This window comes from Hydra vulgaris, chromosome 04 (genome assembly GCF_038396675.1).
Source record: "Hydra vulgaris chromosome 04, alternate assembly HydraT2T_AEP".
Taxonomy (NCBI): Eukaryota; Metazoa; Cnidaria; class Hydrozoa; order Anthoathecata; family Hydridae; genus Hydra; species Hydra vulgaris.
In genome coordinates, this window is record NC_088923.1 from 14,927,757 (window position 1) to 14,941,963 (window position 14,207).

The following is a 14,207-nucleotide window of genomic DNA, read 5'->3' on the forward strand; positions in this document are numbered from 1 at the left end:
TTTTTAACTTAAAAACAATCTTGTTATGGTTATTTGATGTAAATCGTGGTGGAAAATTCATAAGTGCATTAAAGCGATTAATACCAGCAAAGCCTTGACCACTTCTACGCATTGAGTATACTATTCTGTAGTTTATATCAATCCCGCGTGACATAAATGGCAGTTTTTTTGATGTCCAAAATGAATGCTCCCATTGGCAAAAACATTTTACAGTCATTTTACTTGCTAATCTATGTTTTAAACTTTCACTTAGCTTTAAACATAAACTTTGTTTACATTGAGGACAACCAAGAACTGAAATTAAGTTTGATAAATTAAACATATCCAAAATTCTATTTCCAGTAATACCATCATTCAAAGGCTGAGAAATAGCATGGCTTGACAGCTTAATAAACGATCTTGTCTTTGGTAATGATGCTGAAGTACTTGGAATAAGATTTAATAGTTCAGATTGCATGGAAACGAATTGTATTTTGCTTGTGTATTAATTTCCTTTAAATTTTCTTTTTTTTTAAACTTGCAAACTTTACTCTTTTAATTTTATCATTTGTTATTGTTTTTTTATTTGCCACATAATTTTTTTCCATTATCAACTTGATAATCAAGCTCTTTTTTTAAACTAATAATTATTTTAATACTTATCCACAACTAAAAATGCCAAGAAGTTATTTAAAAATAAACAAAATAATCACTAAATAATCTACAGAACAAAATTTAATTTATAATAAAAAGTTAGACACGCAATGTGTAGTGTATCTATGTGATTGTTTTACAGTGTGGTTAGCATGCTTACAAAGTTCATTTTGTAGGCTTTTCCAGACCTACATGGAAGCAGTTTGAAAAATTAATTCTTTACAGACTTAAATTAATCATATAAGATTAACTTTTAAGAAAAAGATGTTGTAGATAAGTGGAAAAGAGAAAATGAAATTGTTGCTATGGACGTTGCTAAGAAGGTTATTTTTGACTATGATCAAATAATCAAGAAATAGACATACCTATGTGTATTTTTTTTAAAAATATTAATTCAGAATCAGATTCCTCGTTAATTTTTACACTTACACTTTACATACTACGCTATTTTGACAGGGGTGAGCCCCCTTAATGACGATCAAATAAACCATACTTAAGGCGGACGGAACTTTTTAGAAACCCCTCTATAGTGAGTCCGTAAAAGACGTCTTACGCGAGATCAGTAATATTTGAAGCAAACCCAAAAATCCAGTGCCGCGGGTAGGCTACCCTTACCCCTTGTTGTGCCCTTTTGCTAATTTAAGGAACTCTTTATTTTAGCAAAACCTCGTGGTAATATTTGGAAGATTTTGAGACCCTGATGACATGTTTTCTTTTTGGGCTTGGACTCATTAGCCACGGCACTGCTAAAACCTGTTTTTTGTCGACTCAAATAGTTTGCCTAAAATACGCCTTACTCCAGTATATAAGGGGTGTGCATGGGCGACCGCAGGATTTTTTGATGTGCCGTATAGGACACTTTCACACCTTGTGCAAACTCCAAACTTAAGTATGTTTATACCCATGTCAAATGAGGAATTTACACTCCCCTCATTTTAGGAGGTCGGAAAATTTGCATGGTCATAACTTTTGTTAATTACAATATTTTTCTACGAAATTTAAAATCTGTTCATAAATTTAGTTTTAGATAGTAAAGTAAATTTTACTACATTACTGCCCTCACTTTTAGGCTTGGCGCGGGGGGTGGGGGGGTGGGGGGGGGAATAGAAAGCGATTTAGGGCTTTTTTTGTTTCCAGGCTTCCGTTATCCCAATTTTTTGCAAGGCTCATTTGGCATAGGTATCAACATACTTAAGTTTGGAATTTGCACAATGTGTGAAAGTGTCTTATCTGGAACAACAAAAAATCCTGCTGGCGCCCATGTATGTGTGTGCATAGAGAAAAACTATACCCTCTACTCCCTAGACCATACATATTTTTATGTTGGCAAGCTAGAATCTTTAGTCAGGATTTTAATTTCTATTATTGTTATTAGCTGTTTAGTTGTGATAAATTAGAAAATCGGTGTATGTACTTTTAAATTAAACCCTCTTCCGACTCCCCCTATACACTTTTTGAAAGCCTCCTCCCTCTCCCTATTAGCGAATGTACTTTATGGACGACCCCATAAATAGGTAATTAGGGCTGTTTGGTGTTAAGGTTTTTTCATCAAGTATCTTCTTTTTTTTTTTTTTTTAAAAAAGTTTTTGCCGCGAACGCGCGTGTTTTTGACTGCTCTTTAAGAATATTAATTAAAAAATGGAAATAACGATCAAAAATATTTAAAAAATTATTACAAACAAGTTTGAATAACAAAAAAAAACTTTGCTTAAAGAAACAGAAAAGTTATTAAAAAACCAAGAAAAGAACTTCACACAAATAGTAAGTGGAAATATAAAAATGATTACTGATAGACTCGACAAAATAGAAAATGAGTTAAATGTAAACGATGTGAAAAAAAAGTCTCAACTTTCAAGAAGAAAAATTAAAGGAAGAATTAACACAAATATGGAAAAAATTTGATCTTGAAATTAAAAATATAAATAAAAAAAAATACTAAAAACCGCTCTCTACGCAACAACATTGGTCTGAAAGATTCACCCGGAGAAAGTTGGAGAGTTGATTGTGAGAAATCTTTGAAAAAAATATTTACAAACAACCTTAAAATTTCAACTGAAATTATTGTGGAACGAGCGTATCGAGTTGGGTCGTATAAAGATGAGAAAACACCAAAGACGGTCGTAGTGAAACTTTTAAACTACCAAGGTAAATACGCAACACTTAAATTTAATAAAGTTTATTTTCACGAATTTAGATAAAGAAAATTTTTGCGTATAATAAAAAAAAAAATTTACGTAAGTTTGAGCAATCGAAGCAAAGTTTTTCAAAGTTCGCTTAACTATAGGCTAAACAAACAATAGATTACGAAACGCATCACTTCAATGTTTTCAAATTGGCCAATAACTTTTTACCCTTATAACATTTTAAAGTTACGTTACGTTATTTTTATTATAAATCAATCTTGATGCGTGTTTTTGGTGTGTATATAGAAAACTTAATTTAGATTTATTTGTACTTCCCCAGGCAATATTAGCATATTTTAGGTAACTTTGAGAAATAGAGAATTTTCAGATTCTCCTGGGAAAGTATAGTTTTGACTTTGTAAAGTATGCCGATACTTTTTGAAGTTTTTGTATTCAATGTTTTTATATGGGCTTTCCAAGAAATCGTTTCGTCAATAATTATCCCAAGAAATTTAATAGTTTCAGTTCTTTCGATGTTTATGTTATCAGTTTTTAGTAATGGTAGCATGCTTGGTATTTTGTTTTTGTGCTGGTTGGAATGAAACAAGATGTCTTTTGTTTTTTCTTGATTTAAAGATAATTTATTTACTTTAAACCAAATGTTTAAACTCTCAAGGTCATCATTTGCAGATTCAAAGAGATTTTCAATTGATGCTGATGAATAAAATAAATTTGTGTCATCAGCAAACATTATTGCATCGAGTTTTTTTAGTGATTGTGGAAGATCATTAATATAAATTAAAAATAAAAGAGGACCAAGAATGGAACCTTGGGGAACTCCGCATTTTATTTTTAGTAAATTAGAATATTTATTATCGTTCGAAATAACATATTGTTTTCTGTTGCACAGATAACTTTTAAACCAATCTAGGCTAGTATTTTTTATTCCGTACTTTTCCATTTTTTTCAGTAAGAAATCATGATTAATTGTGTCAAATATCTAACTATAAAGACATAATATGACTTATTATTGTAGTGAAGTTTTTTTCATGATCTTTGAGTAATCTCTCCGTTTCTGCGAGTATACTTTTTTTTTGTTCTTCTAGTTTGATTGTGATAATTTTTTCTATATTTTTAATATTTATTTCCATTTTTATTGTAAATAAAGTTATTCTCAATAAAAGAACACGTCTTACTCGTCTTGTGCCGCAAACGTAAATTTCTTCATACTGTAAATTTTCTTGATACGTAAATTTCTTGATACTGCTACTGAAAATGCAATACAAATTGAAGGAGCAAATAAAGAAACAGCAGTAGAAACTAATATGCACCCTATGGCACTAACTAATGATTTGGGTAAATATTTAAATCAAATTATATCTGATGACGAAAAACGTTTATTAGTACGTAATCCACCGCATCGGCGTTTTTATTCGTACAACGCTTATGCTCGCCAAAAATTCTTTAGCCTTTCGCGGCCATCGAGAAGGATTTATAGGAGATTATAACGGAAATTTTTTGTCGCAAGTAGAACTACTTGCTCATTATGATGATGTGATGAAACAAATTATTTCAATGCCTTCCGGATCCATTACGTATCTTAGTCCAGATATACAAAATGAATTAATAATAATTTTGGGAGTAAGATTATTGGAAGAACTAACTACGAAAATCAATACATCGCCATTTTATTCTTTATTGTTAGATACGACACAAGATATCACTAAGAAAGATCAATTGAGCATTGTTATAAGACATGTACACATAGATTGTAGTGAAAACGAAAAAGAGACACATCTTAATATTATTGAAACCTTCTTAGGATTTTTTGAATTAACGGATCATTCAGCCAAAGGAATTACTGATGAGGTTCTGCGTATACTTAGTGAATTAAACATTCCAATTGAAAAGTGCTATGGTCAAGGTTATGATGGCGCCAGTGTTATGAGTGAAATTTACAATGGACTACAGTCTAAAATTAAACAAATGCAACCAAATGATGAATATGTCCACTGTAACAGTCACAACTTGAATTTAGTTGTTAATGATAGCGTATCTGGCTGCCATGATGTAATTTCATTTTATACCACACTTCAAAATATATTCTTTCTTTGGAAACGGTATCAATCGGTGGGATCTGCTATCACAGTTTTCTGGGGAATCTGAAAAAACTTTCTACGCGTTGGTCAGGGAGAATACAATCTATAGCAGCTAATAAAGTTCGTTTCGTTGAAATTTTAAAAGCAGTTACAAAAATAATACTGCAATCAAATAAGTTGGATGAAAGAAATGATGCTGCCAATATTAAAAAACAAATCGAAAATTTTGAGTTTGTATTTATTACTGTATTTTTTTTCAAAATTATGACTGAAATCAATTATGTATCTAAAATTTTACAAAAAAAAGATGTGGGTTTAAGTACGACAGTTTCTGCATTTTTTTTTTAAATACTAAACTAAAAATATTTCGAAACTCATATGAAGAATTTAAAATGGAAGCTAAAGAGCAAACTTGTGGAAAGTTGATCCTCGTTTTACGTGTAAACGACGAAGATTTGTTAAACGTCATTTTGAGGAATTATCATCTTATTATCGTTTTAGTAATAGTGAAGAAATATTCAAGGTAAATGTTTTTTGTTATACACTTGACAAAATAATTGTCCAAATCGATAAACGTTTCACCGGATCGAGAACTTTCAACCATTATTTTGCATTTTTTGAACCTAAGAATATATTAACTATGCCGCAACAAAATATGGTAAAAGCTTGTGATACACTTTGCAGCAAATATCCAGAAGTATTTACATCTAACCTAGCTAATCAATTTGTCCAACTTACCACATTATTAAAATTAGATTTAAACCACACAATGACAATTAAACAGCTTGCTGAAATAATGACAACCAAATATAGTGTATTGGAAAGTGATTTTTCCAAAGTTTACATGACAGTTCTTTTATTTTTCACATTACCCGTAACGTTTGCAAGTGTGGAGAAAAGTTTTAATAAATTAAAAATAATTAAAGATTACAAAAGAAATGCAACCACTCAAAGCAGACTACATCATCTTGCATTACTAGCCATAGAGCATAAAACAGCAATGGATGTTAAAGAAGTTGTGAATATCTTTGCAAATGCAAAAGCTAGAAAAAAAGTTTTTTTAATATTATGTACTTTGTAAGTGCTTTTCATACTCTGTTCTTTTCTGTAATATTAATAAACTACTGAATTTATAATATATTTACTGAATTTACTTTTTTTCTAAAATAAATTTACCTTAAGAGGGCCCTCAGGGGATCTTGCCTATGAGCCCGAAACTTTTAGCTACGCTGCTGGATCTGACTACTAAAATTAGAGACGATCTTTTGGTTTCTAATGCCAGTGATGAGGTCTTTACAATTGAAATAATAAACAAAAAATTAAAGAATATACTGGTGTTAAAAAATTAAAAAATATACCACCAGTATATTTTTTAATTTTGGAAAAGTTTTTTATGTCACCTTCAGGTGGTCTGTTACAGACAAAAAACTTTTCAAATCACCTAAAACAAATATTTCTAAAAAATATCAAAGTGCGCATAATATTATTCTGTATTAGAGACATAAATATAAACTGTCTACAGTACAATGAAGATGCTGTTGCCAAAACTTTTAGACGATATGTTTCAACGCTACATTTTTCCTATAATAAACAAACCAACCCGGGTAACATTTAATTCAATCACTTCAATAGACAATATACTGACTGATTCATTTTATGATTCATCATTAAGAACAGGTGTAATCAAAACGGATATATCCGATCACTTTCCTATATACTTTTCCTTTTTTTAAGATACAAAAAATAATAACTCTAAAATCAAAGTCTTTAAACGAAAAATTAATAATTTTACTATTCAACAGTTTAAAGACTCACTATCGGCAGTAAGGTGGGATAGGATTTACCAAGAATGCAACCTTGGACATACCAACTCCGCTTATAATGAATTTATAGAAATATTCTTAAAGCTATGATAATCACTTCCCAATTATAGAACAAGAATTAAAAGTAAAATACTTACAATGTCTATAGATTACCAGAGGTATAAAAAAATCTTCAAAAAAAAACAAAAACTTTACATCAAGTATTTAAAAAATAGAAATGAAAAAAATCTAAATACTTACAAACAATACAAAAATTTATTTGAAAAAATAAAAAAAGTTCGAAGAAAAACTACTACTGGAACCAAATATCTGGTGACATTAAAAAAAAACATGGAATACTATAAAATAAATAATTGGAAACAAAAAAGTTAAAACAAATAGTTTACCTGCTCAAATAATCATAGATAATATAGAGTACAGTGACAAAAATACCATTGCTGAAAAATTCAACGAATTTTTTGTTGACATTGGCCCTAATCTTGCCTCAAAAATTGAGTCTTCTAACACCTCATTCAAATCATGCCTAAGTGAACTAAATTCAAATTCAAATCTAAAATCTCATTTAAATCATACCCAGATCGAACAAAAATACGAAGAACTAAACTACCAAAAACTTAATGTTGCTCTAAATTCCTTAAAATTAAATAAAACTCCAGGTATTGATGATATCTGTAGTAGGGTAGTGGCCAATGTCTTTACAACGATAAATAAACCTATATTTGAAATTTTTAAGTCTTCGATTAAAACAGCTTAAAGTAGCTAAATTAGTACCATTATTTAAAATAGGTGAAGCATACTTAGTTAATAAATATAGACCTATCTTGGTACTCTCTACCTTTTATAAGCTTCTCGAAAGAGTAATCTATAACAGATTGTATGAGTATTTAATCCAAAATAAAATTCTAAGTAAAAAGCAATTTAGTTTCCAAATAACAATATTCAACTGAACACGCAATCCTAGATCTAGTTAACAATATATGTGATTCTTTTGATAAAGAACAGTTTGTTCAAGGCATCTTTATAGACCTGTCAAAAGCGTTTGATACTGTAAATCATAATATCTTACTTAAAAAAATGGAAAGCTATGGGATAAAAAACATAACCCTTAACTGGTTTAAAAACTATCTTAGCAACAGACAACAATGTGTTTTTTCAGATAATTGTGCGGGCGTGGCGCAGTGGATAGAGCGCTTGCTTTATAATCAAGAGATCCAAGTTCGAAACGAGCTCTGGACAAATTTTCGCGTCACGGTAAGGAAGGAGGTGTGAACTTCCTGGTTAAATGCACTTCCGCGGTGCTCTGTGACAAGACCGTTATGACTTCTTTTAGGGCACCTAAAAAACAAACTTAAAAAAATAATAATAATAAAAAAGATAATTGTAAACACTCAAAACTACTAAGAGTTGAGTGCGGTTCCATTCTTGGACCTCTTCTGTTCCTTCTATATATTAACAACCTCAGAAAAGCCTGGGATAAACTTAATGTAACTATGTTTGCCGATGACACAAACTTATTTTATTCCTCGAACTCAATCAAAGATCTTTTTGAATGTATGAACAGAGAGCTTAAAAGATTAAATATATGGTTGAAACTAAATAAGTTATCACTAAATACAGAAAAAAAAAAAAAATACTGTTTCATTCCAAAAAACAAAAAAATAATATACCAACTATCCTTCCCTCACTAAAAATAGAAGGTAAACATTGAAAGAACAGAAACAACTAGATTTCTTGGGATCCTTATTGACGAAAATTTATCTTGGAAAGCCCATATAAGTATAATAAACACCAAAATTTCAAAAAATTGGGATACTCTGCAAAGTTAGACCTATGTTGTACCAACATAATCTTAAATTGCTTTACTTTTCTTACATCCAAAGTTATTTTACGTGCACTAATATTACATGGGCAAGTGCACACAAATCCGATTTGAGTACTATTTATATAAGTCAAAAACATGCATCAAGATTAGTTTATAATAAAGATAAACTCAACCATGCTGAACCCTTACTAAAAACATTGAATGTACTAAATGTTTACCAAATGAACATCTACCAAAATGTACTATTCATGCTTAAATACAAACTTGGACTAGTCCCATCGCATTTTTTAGATAACTTCTTTCAAGTTAACTCTAATAGATATATACCAATAGCAACAGGCAACTTTACACTGCCTAAAAGAACAACAAAGTTCTCACGGTTTTCTATTTCCTACCAGGGTCCGTACCTATATAACCAAATAATATCAAAAAATATAGAACTTAAAGTATTAAATAATCCTGCCAACTTGAAAAATAAATTAAAACACCTCATACTTAATATCAACAATTATATTGACATGTATTATACTTAACAACAAAGTTTATACTAAAATATTTATGTGTATCACTGACTGTATACTGTTTAACTACTTTTGACTATATATAAATATGAAATAGACTTTATTTAACCATTTAAAGAGGTACTCGATGATAAGTCTTCGTAGATTTCTACGAGTTTTTCTTTACAACAACATGTATATATATGAAGTAACAAAATAATTTCTTGTCTTTTCTTTTTTTTTTTCATATTTTTATTCTTTTATTTTAAAAAAATACTGATAGCTTTTATGATAAGAAACACTATTAGTTTACGTTTACTTAGTTAGACTTGTTAAACCACTTTTTATTATGATATGCTATACGTGGTAATATTATGTTATATCTTAATTTTTTTATTTTTAACGTTGCATTATTTTGTCATGTAGTTGTAACGTAACGATGTGTAATTTTTTTGAAGATGTAAAAAAAAAAAAAAATCAAGTACGCACGCAGGTTTGGAGAGCCAGTTACACACAAATGTACAATGGAAGGAGGGGAAATGTTAAAGCAGCGTCAAGCACTTGTTTGTTTTATCATCTTTCGCCCTAAAAATTTTTTATAAAAGTTGCTTTTGTTTTTAATGTGTTGAAGAAAAGAGGGTAACTTAATTTTTTTGTACGTGCGTAGAGGGAGGGGTCGTTATTTGCGTACAAATAGAAGGGTCGTAAATCAATGGTTTTACTGCGTACATATTTTATAGATGGCGCTTTAAGAACAAACTTCTGTAAATAAAAACGTTTTTTTAGCATTAGTTGAGTTTGTTGGTGGTATATGACTTTGCGTAGTATAAGACAACTTAAATATTTCAGCAACTGTTATTCTTTTGTTATACATTCCAAGATATGCTAAACATTACTTTATAATTCCAAGGGGTAGATTTAAACCCATGTATATGTATATGTATGAAGAAAGCGTACTTGACCACTGAGTAATCGAAGATATATATTAAAGCGAAAAACACTTTTTTTTACTCTTTAATACCTACTGCAATTATCAATATCAACACTGTTCATGTGGGTTACTCTTAATGAGCGCATTATATTACTATCGAGTCCTTAATAAAAGGGGGGACATTTATTCATTTTTGAAAATGTTCCCACCCAACCCAAGCTTATTAAGGCCCCTAACACCCCCCAACAAAAAACATTAGTGAAAATCGGCCTTAAAAATTAGAAAACAATTATTCCAGTCTCTACCACTACATCACTACCGTAAATGAAGGTTATGTAAGAAGCACATTTGTCATCAGGAAGACAAAAGATTTCTAACCAAAGGTCATTACTAAGAAAATCATGGAAAGAGTCCCAGTCAACCATAAAGTTTAAGTTGAAAGAAGTACAATGATAGGTGGTTTCTGATGATGAAAAAGAATGAGATAATAGTTTTAGAGAGATCAAACCGTGATCAGAAGCCCCTAAGGGTGAATGTGGAGAAACTGAGCACTGACTAGGATTCGAAACAAGATATAAGTCGAGTAGAGAAGGTAAATGATTCAGATTGTTTGGAAAGCGAGTTGGAAAGTTGACTATTTGTGTTAAAGATTGAGAAAAACAAAAATTGTTGGCCTCAACTGCAGAGTCACTGACACTAGAGCCAAGCCATTCAGTGTGATGAGTATTAAAGTTAACAACAACAATGTTAGCTAAAGGATAAAGAGAGAGGTCTTGGTCAATTTGAATAGAAATAACATCGAAAAGAGTGCAGACTTGAGGTGAAGGAGAGCAATATAGAACAAAGAAAACGGCAATAGAGTGAAGTGGTGCTAAACGAATAAACGTAAAAGATTAGCTTGTGGATTCAAGCCTAGTTTGCCGATAAATGGGTGAATTCTTACGAATGTAAATGCCCAGGACAAGCATGTGACTATTAGAGTCTTTACGAATTACTGGAAGATAAACAACAACACTAAGATCACAAAATGAGACAGCCGAACTCAAATTAGTTCCACAAAGAGCAAGTACGTCTAGTGAACTTTGCAATAACAAATTAACATTTACTTTTTCTTATTTCAGCTAAGCACTTAATCCTTAACTTTGGTTAGGCTTTTTTGGGATAATTTTTCTGCTTTTTTATCAACTCAGTTAACCAAAATCATTCAAACCATCCTTAACTATTTCTGGGATAGCAGTATTGCCTATATTCAGCTAATTTAGATTAGGATTTGCGCGCTAAGCATTATTTTAGTTTTCTGCATCAAATCAGCCATATGTTTACTTTACTTAATATATAAATAATGTAACAATAATAGGCAAAAATGTCATATGCAAATGTTATAAATCCACCTATATAATGTTATGTATTAAAGTCAGTAAGTATAAACACCAGTAGATAAGTTGATTTTGCGGGTCTTACATGGAACGGTTGTGTATTAGGGTGTTTCATATTTTTGAAATTGAATTTGCACCTTGATTTATAAATTGATCATTATTATATAAATATGGTTAAGCATAAAAAAATTGATAATTTTAGTGTCCCCACTGGTCCAATTTTTTTGTCTATTCTGTCATTTTTTCTCGTAAATTATATATATATATATATACATATATATATATATATATATATATATATATATATATATATATATATATATATATATATATATATATATATATATATATATATATATATATATATATATATATATATATATATATATATATATATATATATATATATATATATATATATATATATATATATATATATATATATATTATATATATATATATATATTATATATATATATATAATATTACTTTTGGCGGGCAGTGTATATATATGTTAGAGAGGGTCAAACGCCTCTTATTTTTGAAATTCAAAAAGCACTATTTTCCATGTGCTGTGGGCGTACTCTAGGATCAATAAAAAAAAATTTAACTTATTTGCTCGAATTTTAAACCCCACTCAACGGGCTCGAAAGTTAAATTTTTGCCCCAAAAAGTCATATTATGACTAGTTAAACCCCCTTAACTAATTTGTTTTTTTGTTTTGTTTAAGGGACTACGGACATTTGTGAGATCAATTAAAACAATAATTCAGAAAAATAGAGACTTAGAATAGCTTTAGGTGTTGTTTTGTAAGTTTTTTATGTGACCTGGTTTCTCAAAAAAAACCCGGTTTCTACGTAATATTACACTTAATAATTAGCTATCGATAGCAGAAGAAATATACAACTAAGGATAGTTATCTTATTGTGTTATGCATAGTTATGCACAATGTGGGTTTAGAAAGCTTTTTTTTGGCATATTTATAAATAAAAATTACAATTTTTTTAAATTTTTATTTAAAATCATGTTTTAAAAATAATTTATTTTATCAATTAACTTGACATAAATTTATGACTTGACATAAATTTATGAAACTAGATAACTTTTTACAATTTAACAATCATGCAAACTATGTAATAACTACATAACACATATTAAATAATTTTTGACAACTTGTCTTTAGTATTGACTTAAAATTTTTGTCTGTGACTTGAAATTGAAAGCATCAAACATTGGTTTAATTCCTTATCCTGGCACATGAGTGTAAAGTCTTGGATAAGCTTTACTCCTCCCCCAGCACAATCATTTACTACAGTTAACTTTTCTATAAATTTTTTTAAAACTCGATATCCTGAAAAATTATTCCTCTAAAATAAAATATATACAGGCATTTTTAAATATTGTAAATGCTAAAAAATTTAATAAAATTAAATTAATTAAGAAAAAAACTTACTTTGAGTTAACTTGCATCCATTCTGTTTCTATTGCAGATAGATTTAGCTGTTGAATTAGAATCCAACTTTGAGGTCCAACCAGTTCCCATAACTTTGGAATTTTTGTTATGTTAATGTTTGGAAAAGGTGGTTTTCCCAATGTTAATCTTGAAGGTTTAGGGTATAAAAATAATTTTTTGGCAATTTTTTCTCTTGTGTTATTGCCATGCGTTTCATCGCATATAGCAAGTACAACATTTCGTTCCGTAAGAAACCATAAATGATTTTTTAAACTTTTAATTGCCTCAATTGAAATTGTTTTAATAAAGGATCCATACTTGATCATGTCCCTGATTGCACATAAACTAAGCAAGGAGAAGAGGCTGTCAATGGTTGCTATTTCTTCTGCACTAATTATATCAAATTGTTGCAAATTAAATGTAAGCAGTTCTATTGTCATGTAGTAGATAGCTTTTAATAAAAATCTTGCATGTTGAAAAGCTATAGGTTTACGAAACTTAAAATTTGCTAGTTTATCACTGCCTAGCCAAACTAGAACAAGCTATGCCAAATGCTTGTAGTCACCAAATAGAAAATTGTCTGTGAACAAGGAAAATTCAAGATAAATTTTGGTTTCAAAAGCCTTCGAAAAAATGTAATTCAAATTTGTCAATATGATTTTTTTTTTAATTTAGAAAAAAAAAATATACAAATCTCTACCTTTTCTTCTAAAAATGTTCCTTTTTGCTTGCTCGATTCAAACCTGTTAAGGTTGTTCAAACTTATGTGCAGCTTTATGATAATAAAAAAGCCATTTGAACAGAACTAGAACAAAAGTATTTTATAAATAAACAATAATTAGTATGGTTCTTACCTTAATATGGAGCTCATATATGTGATGTCTGCAAGCAAACCATATCAACGGTCTGTACTCCATTTTTCTAGCAATACACATGCACCCTGCATCCGGTCTTAATTTGATTCATTTATTTGAAGAGAAAAAAATTAAAAAGTATAATGAAAATTATAAAAATAACAAATTACAAATCATCTATTATACTATTAGGTGCACACATTTATCTTACCTGTATTTGAAGATGTAGTGTCAAAACATACACTATGTATTAAATCCCAGAGATTCCAAGATTCCATATTTCCTTAATAGCTTTGGCTTGTGTTATTCCATGACTATCTGTTATAGAAAGAACCCTAATAAGTTGTTCTTTATCAATGCTAGGACTTGAAATCACTAGCGCTAAGCGCTCAACATTTCTATTTTCACCATAAAAATACTCTTTTACCAATTTTGTATCAAAATGAACACAAAGTAGTTTACCCTGAGCTATTTTAATGAAATCTTCCTTTATTTTTAAACCATTATCACTAATTGCATCATTTGAATGGACCTTTGCTGACATAAGAGAAATATCAAAGTTTTTTAGGTTTCCACCAGCTGAGTTAATGACA